Here is a 22,739-nt window from a genome sequence, read left to right on the forward strand (position 1 = left end):
TTTATAAGGTATGTGAGTGAGTGGTAATTCTTTATGACCTTCATACAAAGAGGAGACCCAGAATTTTACCTATTACCCTAAGCCTAGCTACAAGAAACAGTATCTCTCCTATTGGCTGACTCAAGTTACAACACTTACTATTGCACCTTGATCTGGATCATAAAATATATCACAATATTCCCTGAGGGCAGGCACCAGGCAAGAGAGTCACATCACCTAGGTGCTCGGCCAGATATGCTACAATCCCTTCCTGAAAGCAGGGTACAAGCAGCAGAGTCAAATCATAAAAGTGCTGGGCCCAGCAATATGTCTCAATACCTTCTGTGGGCAGTGCCAAAGCAGGAGGATAGTCATATTACCAAGGCGCTGGGTCCAGTGATATGTCACAATCTCATTTGCAAGCTGGACTCAGGCAGGAGAGTCAAATCACTCAGGTACTGAGCAGAGGTGTATGTTAAAATCACACCTGCAGGAGGTCCAGGGACGAGACTACCAATCTCACACCTTTCCTGGTTCTTAGTATGAGAGTCACTGCTCACTGTAGGTTGGGTACAAGTGAAGTAAGAAATTAAGAAAATGACAAAATAATAGCATAAGTAATAATGGTAAAGATTAGAGTAATAGACAAATAATAATAGCTCATAGAATGAATTGTTGTATTAACCAAGGCTGAAAAAAATTTACATAGCCCCCCACAAAGTTAAAGTTTAAAAAAAATATTAACTGCCTGTCCCAAAAAACATTAACCATATGTACGCTCCACATATTTTGTAGGGTCTATAAGCTCGTTCCTTTCTTAGCTGCAAGGTCACAAAACAAATAAGCATAAGCTACAAACCAAGTTTTCCCAAAGATGTAAGACATGCTGCAAAAATATCACAGCAGCCTTTGTTCTTGCTTCTGTTAGCCTGCTTCCTGCTTCACATAGTGCCCGCCTCAAAATACTTAAAAGCAACTGAGTTCTTTGTTCGGGGCTCAGACTTTCAGGACACATGTCCACTGAGCCAGTACACACCTTAAACACTTCCTGCCCTTCATTCGATCTCTCCAGTTCCTTAATTTCCCACAACATAAGTACACAAGTCACAATCTCAGTGGTGGACTAGATATGTGTTTGGGAGCCTAAATTTCTCCTGCAGACTTTGTCTCCTCCATGGATTCACAACATCACGGGTGTGCTAAATCTTGGTCTGAAAGTCAGCAACCCACCTGTGGACTGAATCCACGTATGAGATTCAGCCACGTATGCAGTCAATTTTCCAACTTTCGACTGACTTTGGGTGTGAGATTCAGAATCTCAACAGTGGACTGTGTTCATGTAGAATGACAACAATCTTTACTGTCTGTTGAATGTACATCTAAATGTCACAATGTCACCTGTGTGCTGAGCTCAGCACTCAGCACTATTCAAGTGTTTCATACAGTATGCATGAGTCACAGTCTTCTTTGCAACCTTTGTGATGATATAGACAAATGATCATACCAATGGTTCTAAGCCTGGATATGCAAGTAAATATGTCTCCAACTGGATAGATCTAGATTGGAGAGTCCTCACCTGCCTGTGTGCTGGGTTTAGAAATGAGTCATCATTGGCCGGGCGCCTGTAATCCCAGCACTTTGGGAGGCAGAGGCAGGTGGATCACAAGGTCAGGAGTTCGAGACAGCCTGGCCAACGTGGTGAAACGCCATCTCTACTAAAAATACAAAAATTAGCCAGGTGTGGTGACGCGCGCCTGTAGTCCCAGCTACTCGGGAGGCTGAGTCAGGAGAATGGCGTGAACCCAGGAGGCAGTGCTTACAGTGAGCGGAGATCATGCCATTACACTCCAGCCTGGGCAACACAGCGAGACTCCATCTCAAAAAAAAAAAAGAAAAAGAAAAAGAAATGAGTCACCATCCCCAGCCAGGCGCGGTGGCTCACGCTGTAATCCCAGCACTTTGGGAGGCCGAGGTGGGTGGATCACGAGGTCAGGAGATGGAGACCATCTTGGCCAACATAGTGAAACCCCGTCTCTACTAAAACACACAAAATTAGCTGGGGGTGGTGGCACGTGCCTGTAATCCTAGCTACTTTGGAGGCTGAGGCAGGGGAATTGCTTGAACCCGGGAGGCGGAGGTTGTGGTGACTGAGATCGCGCCACTGCACTCCAGCCTGGGTGACAGAGCGAGACTCTGTCTCAAAAGAAAAAAGGAAGAAATGAGTCACCATCCCAACGCAGTCTTCAGTTAAAATTGTTACTGTCTTGTGGCTGGATGTTCACATGTGACACTCACATTTCCAACTCTGGACTGCATCTATATTTTAGATTTGGGACCTCTCCAGTGGGTTTCATCAATGTGTTAGGGTGAGAATCCCAGTGGTTGGTGTGCATGTGAAAAGCACAATTTCATCTGTGCTTTGCACCTTTTGGTGACACTGTGTGGACTACCGGAGGGCTTTATATTATATGCAAGACAGTGGTAATCCTCTATGACCTTTGTGTGAAGAAGAGATTCAGAATGCTACCCAGTTTTTAAAGCCTACTTATGAAAGACAGTATCTCTTCTATTTGCCAGTTTGAGGTATGAGAGTCCTCATCATACCTGTCAAGTTTGCCAAGGTATATTCAAAATCCCAACTGTCCACGGAGAGCCAACAGAAGAGTCACATGACCTCAGTGATAGGCCAGGGATATGTCACAATCTTTCCAGAGGGCAGGGGTGAGGCAGGAGGGGTCACATTACCTGGGTGCTCAACCAGGGATATGTTACAATTTCCTCCTGAAAGCAAGTCATATGAAGCAGAGTCCCATCACCAGTGTGATTGGCTCAGGAGTATGTCACAATGCTCTCTGTTGGCAAGTCACAAGCAGGAGTGACACATACCTGGTTGCTGAGCCCAGTGATATGTGACAATTTTCCCTTTGGGCAGAGTGAAGGTAGAAAAGAAGAGTCACATCTCCCAGATGATTGATGCAAAATTATGTCACAGGGCAACTGTGAGCCAGGCCCAGGCAAGAGCCTCCAACTGCCTAGGTGTTAAGCTCAGCAGTACGTCACACTACCAAAAATTCTAAGTCCCAATCATAAGAGGAGAGTCACATCACCTAGGTGCTGGGTTCAGTGAAATGTCACAATCCCTTTTGGCAGGACAAAAGCAAAGAGTCACATCATGTAGGTGATGAATGGAAAGATATATTATAATCCTGAGGGCAAATGGGGCTGTGCTGGAGGGCAAAATCACCTAGGTGCTGGACCCAGAAATACGTCACAGTACACAATATATGCACGGCCCATGCAGAATAGGAGAGTCCTATTACCTAGGTGCTAGATATAGGCATATATCATAATATAGCCTGAGTGAAGGCCCAGAAAATAGAGTCACATCACCTAGGTGACGGGCCCAGAGATATGTCACAATGCCCATTGTGGATAGGGCTCAGAAAAAAAGAGGAGAGTCACATAACCTAAGGGCTGAGCCCAGCTGTATTTCACAATCACCTCCGTGGGCAAGGGTCAGGAAACAAAAAATTGTATCATTTAGGTGATGGGCTCAAAAATATGTCATAATTACTTCTTTGGGAAGAAATCAGAATAATTACATTTGTGTGCTGGTTCAGGCAATAAGTCACTCTCCATCTCTGGTCATGGCTCAGGCAGGAGAAGAGTCAAATCACCTAGGTGCCGGGCCCAAAGATATGTCAAAATCTCTTTTATTAAAAAATCTCAGATAAAAGTACAGTCGCATCAAATAGTTGATGGGCCCAGAGATAAGTCACGATGTCTTCTGTGGGTAAGTTTTAGTAGGAAGACTTAACATAACCTTGGTTTTGGGCCCAGCAGTATGTTATAATGTCTTCTGAGAGCAAGGCCAAGTCAAAAAAGTAATGCCACCTTGAAGTTGGGCCCAGCATTATGTTACAATCTTTTCTACAGGCAGAACCTAAGAAGAGAAAACTTACATTAGCTAGGTGCTGGACTTAGCAATACATCAAAATCCCCCCTGTGAGCAGAGACCTGGCAAGAAGAGAGTCAAATCACCAGAATGATGAGTGCAGAGATATTTCACAATGCCCCCTGGACTTAAGGCAGGACTCAAGCAGGAGAGTTACATCACCTGGGTGTTGGACCCAGCAATATGTCACAATAATCCATGTGGGCAGGGCACAGACAGGAGAGTCACAGAACCTGAGTGCAGAGATTAGTGATATGTTACAATGTGTTTTGGGGGCAGCCCCAAGGCAGGGGAATAGGCTCACATCACCTGGGTGCAATTCCCAGCAACATGTCACAATGCCCCCTATCGGCAGCACCAAGGCAGACAAATGGAGTCACATTACTTAAATGCTAGGTCCAGTGATGTCACAGTCCCATCTGTTGTCTGGTCCCAGGCAGAAGAGTCAAATCAGGTGATGGGCAGAGGCATATGTCACAGTTCCATCTGCACAAAGGTCCACAGATGAGATTAACACTCCCAGACACATCCCAGTTTTCAATACGAGAGTAAACACCACCTGTATGTTGAGACCAAGTACAGGAGTCACAGTGTCAGTAGTGAACTGTATCTGTGAATTAGTGCCTCAGTTTTTTTGTGCAGACTGTTTTAGTGGACTCACAGGCTCACAAGTGTGCTGAATGTTGGTCTCAGGGACACCAACCCACCTATGGATAAAATCCATGCACGAAGCCGGGCACGGTGGCTCAAGCCTGTAATCCCAGCACTTTGGGAGGCTGAGACGGGCAGATCACAAGGTCAGGAGATCGAGACCATCCTGGCTAATACGGTGAAACCCCGTCTCTACTAAAAAATACAAAAAACTAGCCGGGCGAGGTGGCGGGCGCCTGTGGTCCCAGCTACTCCGGAGGCTGAGGCAGGAGAATGGCGGGAACCCGGGAGGCGGAGCTTGCAGTGAGCTGAGATCTGGCCACTGCACTCCAGCCTGGGCGACAGAGCCAGACTCAGTCTCAAAAAAAAAAAAAAAAAAAAAAAAAAAAAATCCATGCACGAGAGTCAATTTTCCAACTTCTGACTCTTTCTGGGTGTCAGATTCCAAACCTCAACAGGGGGCTGCATTCATGTGTGAGGATAACAATCTTTACTGTTGGCTGGGTGTGCATACAAGTGTCATAATGTTGCCTCTGTGTGGGGCCATGTTAAGACACCCTCTGTATTATCTGAGGGTTTTATATGGTATGCATGAGAGTTGGAAATCCACTGAGACCTTCTTGCTGGTATAGACCCATGTTTGAACCTGTAGCACTAAGCCCAAGTATGACAGTCAACATCTCTCCAATTGGTTGGGTCCAGATATGAGAGGCCTTGCCTGCCTATGATCTAGCAATGAGTCACCATCCCAACTTTAGCCAGACAATTACATATGACAGTCACTATTCCAACTATGGACTGTGCCCAGGTGTAAGATTAAGGACCTCACCAGTGGGTTCTTTCCATGTTTAAAGGGTGACAATCCTAGCACTTGGTGGAAAGTGCATACAAAAACCACAGTCTCATATTTTTGCTGGGCTCTGTGATAACATTCTCTGCACCAAATGAAGGTTTTATACAACATGCAAAAGAGTGGTAATCCTCTATGACCTTAGTATAGAGAGAAGACCCAGAATCTTACCCATTTCCTTAAGGCTACCTAACATACATGGTATCACTCTTATTGGCTGGCTCAAGATATGACAGTCCTCATTGCATATGTGAGCTGGGCTAAGATGTGTTTCACAATCCCATCCGTGAGCATGGAGCAAGCAGAGAGACACATCGACTGCCTCTCTGCCAGGGATATGTCACAATCTTCCATGAAAGCATGGACCCAGCTGGAGAGTCCCATCTCCCAGGTGCCTGGCCAGAGATATGTTACGATACCCTTCTGAGAGCAGGCAACTGGCAAAAGAGTCAAATCCCCTGGGCACCAGGCCCAGCAATATATTCCAGTGCTCCCTGTGGGCAAGGCCAAATGAGAAGAGACACATCACCTGGTTTGCTGGGCCCTGTGATATATTGCAATTTTCCATTTGGGCAGGGTGCAAGAAAAAGAGGGAAATCACAGCCCCAAAGTGAAAGATGCAGACATATGTCACAAGGGCTACTGTAGACAGGGCCCAGAAAAGTCTCTCATCCCTTGGGTGTTGAGCTCAGCAGTATGTCACAATACCCAAAATATGCAGGTTCCAGGCAAAAAAAAAAAAAAAAAAAAAAAGCACCAAGGTGCTGGATCCAGTGCTATGTCACAATTCTCTTTTTGGTTAGGGTCCAGGCAAATAAAGACAGTCACTTTGCCTAGGTGATAAATAAAAGGATATGTCATAACACCCCTTTGGGCAGGGCCCATATAGAAGAATCTTATTACCTAGCTGCTAGACTCAGCAATACATCACAATTTCACTCTGAGCAGAGCACTAGCAATAGAGGAGAGACACACCACTTAGGTGGTAGGTCAAGAGATATTTTACTTTCTTTCTTTTGGGCAAAGCCCACATCAGAGAGGAGAGTTCTCATCAAATACCTGATGAATGCAGAGATATGTCACAAACCCCTAAGAATAAAACCCAGGCAGAAGAGCCACATCACCGGGGTGCTGGGTTCAGCAATATGTCACAACCAGGCAGGAAAGTCACAATTACTTGGATGCTAGGTCCAGCAATATGTCACAATGTCCCTTGTGGACTAGGCCCAGGCAAGAGAAGAGTCACATCACCTAGGTACTGGACCAGGCAATTATGTCACAATCCTCCCAGAAAGCAGGGCAAAACAGGACAGTCAAATCACTTAGTTGCTGGGTCCAGTAATATATTGTAATATCTCCTGAGGGCAAGGCCCAGGCAGAAGAGGAGTCACATCATGTAGGTACTGGGTCCCACCATATGTCACATCTATTCTGTGGGCAGAATATAGGAAAAATGGAAGAGTCACATCAAAGGGGTGCTGGGCCAGTAATAGTTCCAAATCTCTTCTGTGAGCAAAAACAAGGCAATAAAAGAGAATCACATCACCTGAGTGATAGGCATAGAGATAAGTCACAACGCCCCCTGTAGGCAGGTCTCAAAGAAGAGAGTTACATCCCCTGGGTGATAGACTTACCAATCTGTCGCAATGCCTCTGTGGACAGGGTCCTTGCAGGAAAGTCGCATTACCTGAATGTTGAACCCAGCGATATATCCCAGGCAAGACAGGAGAGTTAAATCACTTTGGTTGGCCGGGCGTGGTGGCTCACGCCTGTAATCCCAGCACTTTGGGAGGCCGAGGCAGGGAGGCCTATCCCATCACTCTACGATGGGAGTTCGAGATCACGGCAAAACCCCATCTCTACTAAAATTACAAAACATTAGCCAGGCATGGTGATGGGCACCTGTAATCCCAGCTACTCAGGAGGCTGAGACAGGAGAATTACTTGAACCTGGGAGGCAAAGGTGGCAGTGAGTTGAGATTGCACCACTGCACTGCAGCCTGGGCAACAAAGGGACACTACATTAAAAAACAAAAAAAACAACACACACACACTTAGGTGTTGCATCTAGATGCATGTCACAATGTTACCAGTAGACAGGGTTTTTTTTTTAAAAAAAAAAAAAAAAAAAAAAAAGGCCCACCTGGCAATGCCCACAGAGCAGGCAGAAGGCTTGTACAATGGCTTCCTGGAGCAGCTGCATAAGATATACAGGCAAGTTTGGGGCCCACATGCAGGTGCACATTCAGAATCCAGGGCCTGTGACCATAGACCTGGAATCATCAGCTCCCCGTGCTGCTACCTCTGACCCAAAGCAGCTGTCAAAGCTTGAAAAAGAGCAGCAGAGAAAAGAGCAGAGCTAAGGTACCTTCTGAATCAAGCCAGGAGAGAAACACACCCCAAAAAGAAAACTGCAGTGCCAGTAGCAGGGCTGAGGGCAGTCGGGCCTAGGGCAACATGTCCTCTGAACAAGAGCCATAGGCTTGGGAGGCAGAGTTCGGTGTGTTATCACTGGGCAGAATTGGATCTTGAAAAATTCAAGATGGTAAGTACCCACACTGCTTTAAGAATTTGGAACTGAAACATAAAGAGGAAGACAGAAATAAGAAGTTGGGAACCCGAATAGCTCTGCAAAAAGCAGCAAAAGACCATTTTACCATTTTCTGTGGTTGCTGTGGTGGAATAAGGCATGGACACTGCCAGTGTTGGGGAGTCCCTGTGGTAGAAGGAGTACACTCATGCCTTCCCCACAGAAAGGCCATATTGGTTTCTACTGCGTCTTGGCTTGCTTTTGGAACAGGCTGGCCCAACATCATTTGGCATCAAACCCATTGTAGTTTATTCTGCTTGTCCATGGGGTAGTCTCCAACAGACTCACGCTGTCCATGTTCTTTCTATCAGGGCCTGTGTTAAGGTGTCAAGATAGCAATCATCAATAGGCTGGGCTCTGTGGCTCACGCCTGTAATCCCAGCACTTTGGGAGGCCAAGGCGGGCAGATCACCTGAGGTCAGGAGTTTGAGACCAGCCTGGCCAACATGGTGAAACTCCGTCTCTATTAAATACAAAAATTAGCCAGGCTGTGGTGGTGGGTGCCTGTAATCCCAGCTACTCAGAAGGCTGAGGTGTGAGAACTGCTTGAGCCCAGGAGGCGGAGGTTGCAGTGAGCTAAGATCCTGCCACGGCACTCCAGCCTGGACGACAGAGGGAGACCCTGTCTCTAACAAACAAACAAAGAAAAAGACAGCAATCATCAGTGATAATGTATTGTGAGACCTTTGTATCTTGTAAATTCTTTTTTAAAAAATAAATAATAATTAGACCCTAAATCTCAACAAACCACAAAAAAAGGAAAAGTGACATTAATCTGATTGTCAGCTCAGCATTATGTCACAATGAGCTTAGAAAATAAGATCCAGGCAGAAGAGTCACATCACGTAGGGGGCTGACATCAACAATCTGTCACAATCATTCCTGTGGCCAGGGCCCATGCAGGAGAGTTGTATTACCTGCATGCTGGGCCCAGTGACAGATCACAATTCCTTCTGTGGAAAGAAGCCAAGCGGTAGAGGACAGTGACATCACACAGGTATTGGGTCAAGCAAATTCTCACAATACTCCCTGAGGAGGTCCCAGGTAGGAGGGTCACCTCATCCAGGTGAGAAAAGCAGAGATATGTCACAATGCCTTCTGTTTATAGGGCTTAAATCAAGGCAGAGAGTCACATAACTTAGAAGCTGGGTTCAGCAATATGTTACAATTGCTTTATGGGGCAGGGTCCAGGCATGAGAAAAGGGTCACACCATTTAGGTGCTTGATCAAGCAGTATGTCACAATCCCCATCATGGACAGGGCCTAGGCAGAGAAGGAGAGTCACATCAACTAGGTGATGGTCCCAGAAACATGTCACAATGAGCCCTGTGAGCAGAGCCCAGGTCAGAGAAGAGTCATATCAAACAGTTAATGGGCCCAGAGATATGTTACAATGCCCTCTGTGGGTAGGGTCCAGAGAGGATACTTACATTCCCTTGAAGCTGGGACCACCAACATATCACAATGCCTTCTGGGGGCAGTGCCAAGGCAAAAGAGTAATATCACCGTGGTGCTGCAACCAGCAATATGTCACAATCTTCTTTGCAGGCAGAATCTAGGAAGAAAAAAAGAGTCACATCAGCTAGGTGCTAAGCTCAGTGATATGTCACAATCACCTTTTAGAACACGGAATTGTCAGAAGAGAGTTACATCACCTTGGTGATGTTTGCAGAGGTGTGTCACAATGCCCTCTGCAGGCTGAGGCAAGGCAAAAGAGTTAAATCACCTGGGTTTTGGAGTCAGCAATATGTCACAATGGCCACTATGAGCAGGGCCCAGGAGTGGAGAGTTACATAATGTGGGTTATAGGTGTGGAGCCCAGTGATACGTCACAATGCCCCCTATAAGCAGTGCCAAGGCAGGAGGAGAGAGTGACATCACCTGAGTTTAAGGACAAGCAATATATCACATGCCCCCTTTAGACAGTGCCAAGGCAGGAGAAGAGAGTCACATTACCTAGTTGTGGGGTCTAGTGACATGTCACAATCCCATAGGTGGGCTGTCTGAGGCAGAAAAGTCAAATAAGTCAAAGGCTGGGCAGAGGTTTATTTCTCAGTCACACCTGCAGGGAAGTCCAGGGATAAAATGAACAATGCTGTACATTTCCCAGTTATAGGTATGAGAGGTAACACTTCCTGTATGTTGGGTCTCAGTATATGACTCACAATCTCAACAGTGGACTGGAACCAAGCATGACAGCCTCAGTCCCTCTTGCAGACTGTGTACCCTTAGTGAAGTCACAGCCTCACAGCTGTGCTGAATCTTGGTCTGAGAGTCACCAACCCACCTGTGGACCAGATTCACCTATGAGAGGCAATTTTCCAACTTTTGACAACTTCCTCATGTGAGATTCAGAGCCTCAGTGGTGGACTGTGTTACTGTTAAAGAATGACAATCTTTACTGTCATCTGGGTGTGCAACAGTCACAATATCACCTCTGTGCCATATTTCATTAGGTGTCAACATTTAGCATAAAAATTATAAAACTCTAAACCCAGCTCAAGGTAGAATAATTTTTTTGTGATTTTTAATAAATGAGACATTTAATATGGTATATTAAAAAAGCTACACATTTTGAGTTATCAACAAAATGTCCATGTATTTAACTTAAAGGTTTTTACATAAACACCTAATGTTCTCAAGCTTTAAAATGGTTAACAAATAATGTTAAATTACCTTTGTGTAATATCTCAGCTTTCAGAAGTAGTCTAAATAAATGGCTAAAAATGAAAACACTGGGTACATAGATAAGATACAAAGTAGTATTTTGAAAATCTATTTCGAAATTGTGGAATGGTCCTCATCTATGAAATGCTCATCTGATGGGCAGTTCAAACATTTTTGCTCCATAGGTTTATATTAAATGTGCCAAAAACATGGGTTCTCATTGAAAAATGAATAATTTTGTCTAATTCAAGAGTTATCTAAAAGTTAACTCAAATTACGAATTTAAAAAGATTATTGTATTCATGCAATTCTCTGTATTGCCTGAAAAATCCTTGTGCTGTTAAGTTCCAGGGATTCAACTCTTGGGTCTAAAAAGTACACATAATTGTTTTATTTCACATATATATATAAACCCATATGTATACATACATATATACATATACATGTATACACACATATACATATATACATATACAGACACATACACATATATACATATATTTGCATATATATACATATTCACACATATATACACATTCATACATACACATATACATATTTATACATATGTACGTCTGTGTGTGTATATATATATATAATTTGAGACAGTCTCGCTCTGTCACCCAGGCTGGAGTCCAGTGGCGCGATCTCAGCTCACTGCAACTTCTGCCTCCCTAGTAGCTGGGACTACAGGCATGTGCCACCATGCCCAGCTAATTTTTGCATTTTTAATAGAGACGGGGTTTCGCCATGTTGGCCAGGCTCATCTCAAACTTCTGACATCAGGTAATCCACCCTCCTCGGCCTCCCAAAGTCCTGGGAATTACAGGCATGAGCCACCGAGCTCAGCCTAATTTTGTATTTTTAGTATAGATGGGGTTTCACCATGTTGGCCAGGCTGGTCTCGAACTCCTGACCTCAAGTGATCCGCCCACCTCAGCCTCTCAAAGTGCTGGAATTACAGGCACGAGCCACCACACCTGGCCAGTTCTATTTCTTTAAGCCTATACATTTGCACTTGTTGAAAGTATTCGAACATACAATTATACAGTTTCATGCTTTCACTGAGTCTTCATAATGTAGCACTTTAATGATGTAAGCAAGCCAGGAGCTTTGAGCTTTCTGTGCCAGGTAAGGATGCTAAGCCCAGAGAGAAAGAGGCCAAGGCTAGGGTTTGGGGACAGGCAGAACCTGGGTTCATCTGGGTCATGGAGGTTTGCTTGAAGCAGGAATAGGCAGGATTCAGTCAAAATGGTGACTATTAAAAAGTCAAGAAATAAAAAATGCTGGTGAGGCTGTAAAGAAATAGGAATGCTTTTACACTGTTGGTGGGAGTGTAAATTAGTTCAACCATTGTGGAAGACAGTGTGATGATTCCTCAAGGATCTAGAACCAGAAATACCATTTGACCCAGCAATCCCATTACTGGATATATACTCAAAAGGAATATAAATGATTCTAATATAAAGATACATGCACATGTATGTTTATTGCAGCACTATTTACAATAGCAAAGACATGGAACCAACCCAATGCCCATCAATGATAGACTGGATAAAGAAAATGATACATATACACCATAGAATACTATGTAGCCATAAAAATGAGATCATGTTTTTTGCAGGAACATGGATGAATCTGGAAGCCATCATCCTCAGCAAACAAAACACCGCATGTTCTCACTCATAAGTGGGAGTTGAATAGTGAGAACACATGGACACAGGGAGAACAACACACATCAGAGCCTGTCAGGGGAGTCAGGGGCAATGGGAGGAAGAGCATTAGGACAAAAACCTAATGCATGTGGGGCTTAAAACCTGGTTGATGGGTTGATCGGTGCACCAAAGCACCATGGCACATGTATACCTATGTAACAAACCTGCACGTTCTGCACATGTATCCAGGAACTTAAAGTAAAATAAGATTTAAAACAAAAAGAAAATGCACTAAGGCCACGAGAAACATTTACTGCCAGGTCAAGGCTGACCACTCTAATTCTGGTGAACACAGAACTAAAGATAAAGTAGCTTCAGCTTAAAAGCTCTCCAACAAGCTTTTGACAACTTCCTCATGTGAGATTCAGAGCCTCAGTGGTGGGCTGTGTTACTGTTAAATTTGAAAGTGCCAGAAATTTTTCTTTACAGCTTTCATCAATTTATGCTATCTATTTTTTTGAAAATGTGACATAGGAATACCATATCATATTTATGTGGGATTTTTTGGCTGGAAAAGTGAACCTATGGGGTAAAAAAGAAAAGCCAAGAGCAGTTACTTTGACTATGATATTAAAAGCACATTTCAGTTTATTTTGGAAGTTTTACTCTACGGATTTAGATACAGTAATAAAAATGTAGATAGACTAAAAATACAAACACACAGGGTTATATAAATGTCTATTATGTCTTGTAATAAAGCCTTGAAATAAAACTGAGTCAGATGTGAATTCTCTACTCATCCCAGCCACTCAGTACTTGTAAATCCAACCAGTTAATTAGCTCAGGTCAGTTGGTTTTTCTTTGAGTGGGGGTGGATGACGGGGAAGGGAACGGAATCTCCCTCTGTCTCGGAGGCTGGAGTGCAGTGGCGCGATCTCAGCTCACTATAACCTCCACTTCCCGGGTTCAAGCGATTCTCCTGCTTCAGCCCCCTGAGTAGCTGGGATTACAGGCATGGGCCACCACACCTGGCTAATTTTTGTATTTTTAGTAGAGATGGGGTTTCACCATGTTGGCCAGCTGGTCTCAAACTCCTGACATCAGGTGATCTACCCGCCTAGGCCTCACAAAGCACTGGGATTACAGGAGTGAGCCACCTCGCCCGGCCAGGAAAGTTTTTTTAAAATTAGCAAATTATCTCAGCCCAGGTAATTCCAATCAGCAAATTATAAAATTTAATTATAAAGTATAAATTATAATTTAATTATAAAAATTATAAATTATAAAAATAGGTTATTTCAGGCGGGGCGAGGTGGCTCATGCCTGTAATCCCAGCACTTTGGGAGGCCGAGATGAGCGGATCACGAGGTCGGGAGTTCAAGACCAGACTAGCCAAAGTGCACAACCCCGTCTCTACTTAAAAAAAAAAAAAAATTAGCTGGGTGTGGTGGCGGGCACCTATAATCCCAGGGACTCAAGAGGCTGAGGCAGGAGAATAGCTTAAACCCAGGAAGCAGAGGTTGCAGTGAGCTGAAACCGCGCCATTGCCCTCCAGCCTGGGTGACAGAACGAGACTCAGTCTCAAAAAAAAACAAAAAATTAGGTTCTTCCCCCCGCCCCCCAGAGCAGGAGTGGGCAAGAAGGAAAGTGCACTTGGGAGAAACCTAAGTAGGCACCTGACTTTTTTTTTTTTTTTTTTCTCTTGAGACAGAGTCTGGCTCTGTCACCCAGGCTGGAGTGCAGTGGCCGGATCTTGGCTTCACTGCAAGCTCCGCCTCCCGGGTTCAAGCCATTCTCCTGCCTCAGCCTCCCGAGTAGCTGGGACTACAGGCACCCGCCACCTCGCCCAGCTAGTTTTTTTGTATTTTTGTAGTAGAGACGGGGTTTCACCGTGTTAGCCAGGATGGTCTCGATCTCCTGACCTCGTGATCCGCCCGTCTCGGCCTCCCAAAGTGCTGGGATTACAGGCGTGAGCCACCGCGCCCGGCACCTGACTTTCAAAGGGAGTAAAATTAGGTGACTTCAACTAGCCAGTTACCTCAGCCCAGGTGTATCTATTAGCCAATTAGCTCACCTTAGATGATTTCTATCAGCCAATCAACTCAGCCTAGGTGGGTACATCCAGTCAATTATCTAAATAGGAACTGCAGATTCCTCAACTGAGACCCCAAATGCTAGATGTGAATAGCACATTCACACACCTAGAAAGAAAGCAGGACCCTGAAGTGTTAACCTGGACATAAAGCAATACATTTCTATACTGGCAGCTTCCTTTCCAGACCTTGCCCTTGAAGGTGAACTTTGCTTATGTTTTATACAAACAACATTGTATGGCTGTGTTTCATTCTGGGATGCTATTGTGCCACAGAGTAGAACAGCAAGTGTACATCTGCATTTTTAGTATATAGTTGGGTATTAAAAATGTCTTTTGGAAACATGCTTTGTATACATATTTATATAAACATACCCACATAATCCTGTTTGTGTTTATCTACCTAAATATGTCTATATGCAGATGTATTCGATGCAATTTTGTAACCATATTTATACAGAATAAAGATATAGGTGGTAGAAGTATTTGATAGGTATTGATACCGAAATTAATTTTTAAAACTTTCATGCAGGTATAAACTTCTATACCCTAAAAACTATATCTACAATAGTACAACATCCTGTTGCATTTAATATATATAAACGAAGCATTGGTCCATTTTGCTCAATTATGTGAGACTAAAGTTGAAAATAAAAGGTCGTGGGAATCATTCATTGCCAGGTCAAGGTTGACTCTACTTTTTCTGGTAAAAATGGGCTCGCATATGAACCAGCCTGAGCATAAAGGCACTCACCCAAATTTGAGAATGCTTATTTCTTCTTATAGCTTCTGTCAAGATAGGGGCTAATTTGTTTCTGAGTGTGGGATGTAAAAGTACACTTTTGTATTTACATCTTTGTGACTAGAGTAGGGTCTTTATGGTAAAGAAAAGAAAGTCTAAGTCTGTTTTCAGAAGATACACTGTGTTACTAAAATTATGGTATATGGTACCTGACCACTTTTTTTTTTCTCTGAAACACAGTCTCACTCTGTCACCCAGGCTAGAGTACAGTGGCATGATCTCAACTCACTGCAACCTTCGCCTCCCAGGCTAGAGTACAGTGGCATGATCTCGACTCACTGCAACCTTCGCCTCCCAAGTTCAAGCGATTCTCCTGCCTCAGCCTCCCAAGTAGCTGGGATCACAGGTGTGCACCACCATGCTCAGCTAATTTTTATATTTTTAGTAGAGATGGGGTTTCACCATGTTGGCCAGGCTGGTCTCGAACTCCTGACCTGAGTTTATCCACCTGCCTCCACCTCTCAAAGTGCTGGGATTACAGGTGTGAGCCATGGTGCCCAGCATACCTTACCACATTTCTACCAGGTAATAGTGAACATGTGCTGAAGTGTCAAAGGTGGATTTTATTAAGCAGGTCAGAGCTTGCTTGTGAGAAAGTCTAGGCCCACTGTTGTTAGGCATCTCTGACTGTTTATAGATGAATGGTTAGAACCACAAGCGGGCTCATTTAATGAAAAACTAAATGTGAAACACTTGGAGCCAGTATCAAGGACATTTTCACATTAAAAAATGTGGTTTGGTGTTTGGCTTGGAATACATAAATCTTCACAAAGTGAATTGGCTGACTGGATTCACCTGGCCTGGAGGTAAAGGCTATGGAAAGAACCTCTGACTTAGTTATTCGTGGGGGATTTTTAATTTTACATTTAAATATAAGATTGTGGATAAACAGATACACACTGGCCGGGTGCTGGCTCACGCCTGTAATTCCAGCACTTTGGGAGGCCGAGGTGGGTGGATCACCTGAGGTCAGGGGTTCAAAACCAGCCCGACCAACATGGTGAAACCTTGTCTCTATTTAAAATACAAAAATTGGCTAGGCGTGGTCGCGGGTGCCTATAATCCCAACTACTTGGGAGGCTGAGGCAGAAGAATCGCTTGAACCTGGGAGGTGGAGGTTGCAGTGAACCAAGATTGCGCCATTGCACTTCAGCCTGAGCAGCAAGAGCGAAACTCCGTCTCAAAAAAATAATAATAATAATAAATAAAGACGTATACACACAAAATGTGTTTCATGGGTTTGTTTAGGTAATGCCCATATATGCATATGTTTGGTAATAAAGCCTCAGAAGTAGATCAGAGGTCATGTTTCTTCCCAACCAAGGCAGAACAAGTGAATTCAATAAGCCAACTTTAGGACAAATGAAGACAACTGATTTTCATATTTTTTGCTGGCTCTTTAAAGTTTACAGAACAAACAAAAAGCAGCCATGTCTGAATAAATGTGCATTGGGAAAACAACATTTTCACATGTACTAATGCAATGTTTATTAAGTAGGTGCCATGTGCTGAAGAGATTGTTATAGGGCACATTACTGGAAATTACACATTATGCAATTTAATCCTCATAACACCTTGGGAGCTGGTACTAAGTGTTCAAAAATTCCTAGAATTCAGATAAAGGGCCCAGTATTTTTATGTTTTCTTTTGTTTCTGTCATTGATTTTTAAAATAATGTATAAAAGGTAAATATAGAAAGAGGGATACACAAGAGGTTAATGTAGTTTAGAAAAAGTGTAATTGTGTTTATATTTACTTTTTTGTGACTTGTGAAGCAACTACAGGATCTGCAGAAATAGAAAACAGGTCGCTAAATGGAATGTCTGCAAGTACTGGTTTTAATTTTTAAAAAAATTTTTTTTAATTATGACCCTAAAATAAATACTTTTTTAAAAATGTGTCTGCTTTTAGGTTTCAGGAAATTGTGAGCACTGGCTCTAGAAAGGCTGCAGGATTCATACTCTAATCTCTTCTAATGAGAGTTCTGTGAGGCATGACTCCAGGGTGGGGCCAGACCTAAATAAGGCCTCCAAAAAGAGTAAATTTGAACAGGGCTGGGGGCAGGTAGTGGACTCTATGTAGAATTCTGCTCTCTATGCCACAGAGGTATTTCCAGTTGTTTTCCCTAAGCTTACCTAAGAGAAACTTAAATCCCACCGTTTGTGTAATTTTAATGTTTTTAGGGTTTTCTAGGGTAATTTTATTAGAAGATAAATATGTATTCTTAGCAAGGTAAAATAAATAGAAATAACTCTTGTGTCCATAAATATCTCTTCAGGTGACAACTTCAGAAGTCACAACAACATAAAGTGGCCCAAGTAAAGTTTTTTTGCACACATCTATTCATTGTGCCAACCATGATGCTGAATTTACCCATTTATTTAGTAGCAAGTCTAGACTAACAGTTTCTGAATGGTAAGGATGATGACTGCTTAATCTATTTTTCTAATGACCATATGAAGCAGAAGCAATTAGTTAATCTGTTTGAGTCTCCAGGCCTCCTCCTTGTTTTTGACCCAAATACCAGGAAACTGAGAAACTCTCATCTGGATACCAACCAAAAACATCTCTTGTATGAGGGGAAAAACAAACACAGGATGACTCATTTCTCCTACACTGAAACAGAAGCATAATTAACCACTCTTGTCTGCCTGACACAGTTCTGCCCTGGCATCCTCAAATGTCTCGAAGATGTCTAGGTGACAGTGAGAGGATTCCTAGTGACCCTGGGCTGATGGCCCAATGATAAGCCAGAGAGCAGAGACTCAAGGCTGATTTCTTTTTTTTTTTTTTTTTTTTTTTTGAGACGGGGTTGGCGCGATCTCAGCTCACTGCAACCTCTGTCTCCCAGGTTCAAGTGATCCTCCTGTCTCAGCCTACTTGAGAAAAAGAAGTTAAAAGCATTCTTTAAAAAACTCAGATTAGATATAAGATTGATCAAGTTTACCAGAAACTATTCCCCTAAATGAAATTTCTTTCTAAACACTCAAAGTGCACAGCTACTCTCAGCATGAGAAACATGAGCGTTATGAAGAAATGGGGCATATTCTTACCAGAATGTAATGTGGTTTCTCTCCCATCTCTGGGGCTCTCATCTCCTAGCCATTGAATAGGGGATTTATATTGAAATATATCTGGCCATTTCCATCAGCACTTTTTGATGAAGAATTGAAATACGACTATTCATTTGGTGGCATATATTTGAGCTTGCAACATGGCTAACTAACAAGGTATTATGGTTTTTGGGTGCCCACATCACCCTTGTCCTGTAACGGCAGCATTCCAATTTAGTGAAATGAAAGACACTAAAATCACGCTTACCTATAATTATGCCTTTGGATAAATTAATAAGCATGTGAGACTAATATCTACTGTAACAATTTGGTAGTGAATTTTCTTTGGATATTAGATGTAAATATCTAAGTATAAATAATTTGTATACTACCCATAATGTACATAAACATTTTTTAAGTTGTCTGTAACCATAATTCAATTAAAACCCTTTATATTTCAAAAGTATGAATAAAATATTAAAATGATTATTTAAGGGATCTATTCAAAGTAAATACTGTGGCTTTATATTTATACTATTATAGAAAATACTGTTTAATTTTTTTCTACAAACACTACACATAACTATTCTTATTGTTCTGAAGTAATAAACAGAAACCAAAGTACAACTACAGACTTCACTTTTCATACACTGAACCTTTTGCAGTGTAAGTACATCAGCCTGCAAATATTACATAATTACTTTGGATAATCAGTATTTTTTGTCAAAGGAACTGAGTATATTAAAGTGTATCATTCTGTACTGCTAAATTTAATCCTATCTTTGTGCTCAATTTTTGTGTGCTCTTGAAATGAGCTTTAATCTAAACAAATCTGTCTACTTTAAAAGACTAAAAATTTAAAAAAAAAACCTTTGTCAAAACAAAAACTAATCTGAGGTCCTCGATAAAGACAATCCTGAGTCAAAAATAATAACAAAAGGTTTCTACAGTGGTTACTAAGATTTACATATCTTTCAAAACAACAAAGAAAAAAATCTACATATAATCTGAATGCTTTAAGAAAAGAGAAATTGGCAAAATATCCTCTCTTATTTTTACAAAGGAGAATAAAGCCTCGTTTCTTTTTTTTGGGCGACAGAGTCTTGCTCTGTAGCCCAGGAAGGAGTGCAGTGGCCCAATCTTGGCTCACTGCAACCTCTGCCTCCCGGGGTTCAAGCAATTCCCCTGCCTCAGCTTCCCGAGTAGCTGGGACTACAGGCGCGCGCCACCACGCCCAGCTAATTTTTGTAATTTAGTAGAGACAGGGTTTCACCCATATTGGCCAGGCTGGTCTCAAACTCCTGACCTTGTCATCTGCCCGCCTCAGCCTCCCAAAGTGCTGGGATTACAGGCATGAGCCACCACGCCCAGCCAAAGCCTCTTGTTTCTGATTTATATTTTCTCCTACAATAGCCAGGTCTCTAGACATATTATTGAACTCCAGGACATCTGAATTTTGCACACTGCAAGAATGTTTGTGGGGAAAAAAGCAGAAGAGAGAAAGGTGTTATTTTAAAATATATGGCTGCACATAACAAAGCAAGTTCTTTGAGATTTATGAAGAAACTTGGATTCTCACACAGTAACAAGGGACAACTAAAACACCCCAGAAACACTAATAGATCATTGAGGCAAGAATTTTACAAAGATACTAGGACCTAAACTCAACACTTGAACAAATAGTCCTAACAGACATCCACAAAACTCTCCTAAATAGACATCTACAGAAATGTATCTAAAAACAACGTAATATACATTATTCTCATCACCATGTGGCACATACTCTAAAATATTGACCACACAATCAGAAATAAAACAATCCTCAGCAAATCCAAACATCCCAAAATCATACCAGCAGCAGGACGGGCCACAGACAAAACCCCTCAGACATCGGGTTAAAGAAGGAAGAGGCTTATATTCAGCCGGAAGCGTCGGCAGACTTGCGTCTCAAGAACCGAGCTCCCCCCATGCAGTTCCTGGCCCTTTTTAAGGGCTTACAACTCTAAAGGGTCTATGTGAAAAGCTTGTGATAGATTAAGCAAGCATGAGGTACGTGACCAGGTGGGGATGGTGAGCAGGAACAATGCTTCTTAAAGAATGTTTTTCTATACTATGTCTGAAATCTATAGATAACACATGTGGTTAGAGTGGGAGTTAATCTTTTTTTTTTTTTTTTTTGAGACGGAGTCTCACTCTGTCACCCAGGCTGGAGTGCAATGGCACGATCTCGGCACACTGCAACCTCTGCCTCCCAGGTTCAAGCGATTCTCCTGTCTCGGCCTAACCTAGTAGCTGGGATTAGAGACCCGTGTCATCACGCCCAGCTAACTTTTGTATTTTAGTAGAGATGGGGTTTCACCATGTTGCCCAGGCTGGTCTTGAACTCCTGAGCTTAGACTGAGAATTCAAACTGCTTGGATTACAGATGTGAGTCACTGAGCCACTGAGCAAATTCAAACATCCCAAAATCATACCAACCACACACTCAGATGACAGACTGATAAAAATGTAATTCAATACAAAGATAACCACTTGAAACCATATAATTACATGGAAATTAAATAAGCTGCACCTGAATGACGTTTGGGTAAATAAGGAAATTAAGGCAGAAATCAAAACGTTATTTGATACAAATGAGAACTAAATACAACATACTAGAATCTCTGCAACACAGCTAAGGCAGTGTTAAGAGGAAAATTTATAGCACTAAATGCTCACATCAAAAAGTTAAAAAGCCCTCAACAATCTAACATAATAAAAGAATGAGAAGAGAAAACCAACCCCTAAGCCAGCAGAAGGCAAGAAATTACCAAAACTAGATCTGTACTAAAGGAGGTTTAGACATTAAAAAAAACTATACCAAAAAAATTCAAGAAATTCAGGAAGTAAATCTTTGAACAATTTAATAAGCTAGTAAACCACTAACTAAATTAATGAAGAAGGTTCAAATAAACATAATTAGAAATGACAAAAGGGACCTTATCACTGACCCCACTGAAATACAAATAACTATTGAAATCTACTATGAACATCTCTATGCACACAAACTAGAAAATATAAAAGAAACAAATAAATTTCTGAATATATCCTAACAAGACTGAACAACAACAAAAATTGAATCCCTGAATAGACCAATAACAAGCTCCAAAACTGAATTACTAATAACTAGCCAAGCAACCAAGAAAACCCCAGGACCAGAGAGTTTCACAGCTGAATTTTACCAGAGTACAAAAAAGGCACTCCACCCCCAACATATTATATAAGAATAGCATCATTCTGATACCAAAACCTAGCAGAGCTAAAACAGAAAAAGAAAACTTCAGCCGGGCACGGTGCCTCACACCTGTAATTCCAGCACTTTGGGAGGCCGAGGCAGGTGGATCACAAGGTCAGGAGGTAGAGACTATCCTGGCTAACACAGTGAAACCCCATCTCTACTAAAAATACAAAAAAAATTGGCCGGGCATGGTGGCAGGTGCTTGTAGTCCCAGCTACTCGGGAGGCTGACGCAGAAGAATGGTATGAACCCAGGAGGCGGAGGTTGCAGTGAGCCGAGATGGCACCACTGCACTCCAGCCTGGACAATGGAGCGAGACTCCGTCTCAAAAAAAAAAAAAAACAGAAAGAAAAGAAAACTTCAGGTCAATATTCTTGATGACTACTGGTGCAAAAATCTTCAACAAAATACTGGCAAATTGAATCCAGCAGCACATCAAAAAGCTAACCCACTATAATCAATCAAGCTTTATCCCTGAGATATGAGGTTGATTCAACATTCACAAATTAATAAATATGATTCATCACATAAACAAAAATAAAGACAAAAACCACAAGAGTATCCCAGTAGATGCAGAAAGCTTTTAATGAAATTTAACATTCTCTTAGAAACCCTCAACAAACTAGGCACTGAAGGTACATACTTCAAAATAATGAGTTATCTATGATAAACCCAGAGCCAACATAATGAATGGACATAAGCCAGAAGCATTCCTCCATTAAAACTGGCACAAGACAAGAATGCCTTTCCTCACCACTCCTATGCCGAGGCAGGCAGATCACGAGGTTAGGAGTTCAAGACCAGCCTGGCCAATATGGTGAAACCCCATCTCTAATAACAATACAAAAACCATCCAGGTGTGGTAGCATGTCCCTGTAGTCCCAGACACTTGGGAGGCTGAGGTGGGAAAATTGTGTGAACCCAGGAGGCAGAGGTTGCAGTGAGCTGAGACCGTGCCACTGCATTCCAGCCTGGGTGATGGAGTGAGACTCCATCTCAAAAAAAAAAAAAAAAAAAAAGTCCTGGACAGAGCAATCAGGCAAGAGACAAAAATAAAAGGCATCTAATCAGGAAAATAGGAAGTTAAACTATTCCTGTTTTCAGACAACATGATTCTATATCTAGAAAATTCTATAGTCTCAGAAGAAGCGCTCTTTAAACTGAAACA

General features: G+C 42.4%; 1 long non-coding RNA gene across 2 annotated transcripts in view; it reads right to left on the minus strand.

Annotated features, from left to right (window-relative positions):
- The window catches only part of LOC135970125 (uncharacterized), a 49,276-nt gene that overhangs the window by 14,796 nt on the left and 11,741 nt on the right, over positions 1 to 22,739 (minus strand). For both annotated transcript variants that reach the window (XR_010585616.2, XR_010585615.2), the window contains exon 2: positions 9,456 to 9,580. This is a non-coding gene — a long non-coding RNA (uncharacterized lncRNA). The remainder of the gene's footprint in view (positions 1 to 9,455; positions 9,581 to 22,739) is intronic.

Source organism: Macaca fascicularis, chromosome 3, assembly GCF_037993035.2.
Source record: "Macaca fascicularis isolate 582-1 chromosome 3, T2T-MFA8v1.1".
NCBI classification, from domain to species: Eukaryota; Metazoa; Chordata; class Mammalia; order Primates; family Cercopithecidae; genus Macaca; species Macaca fascicularis.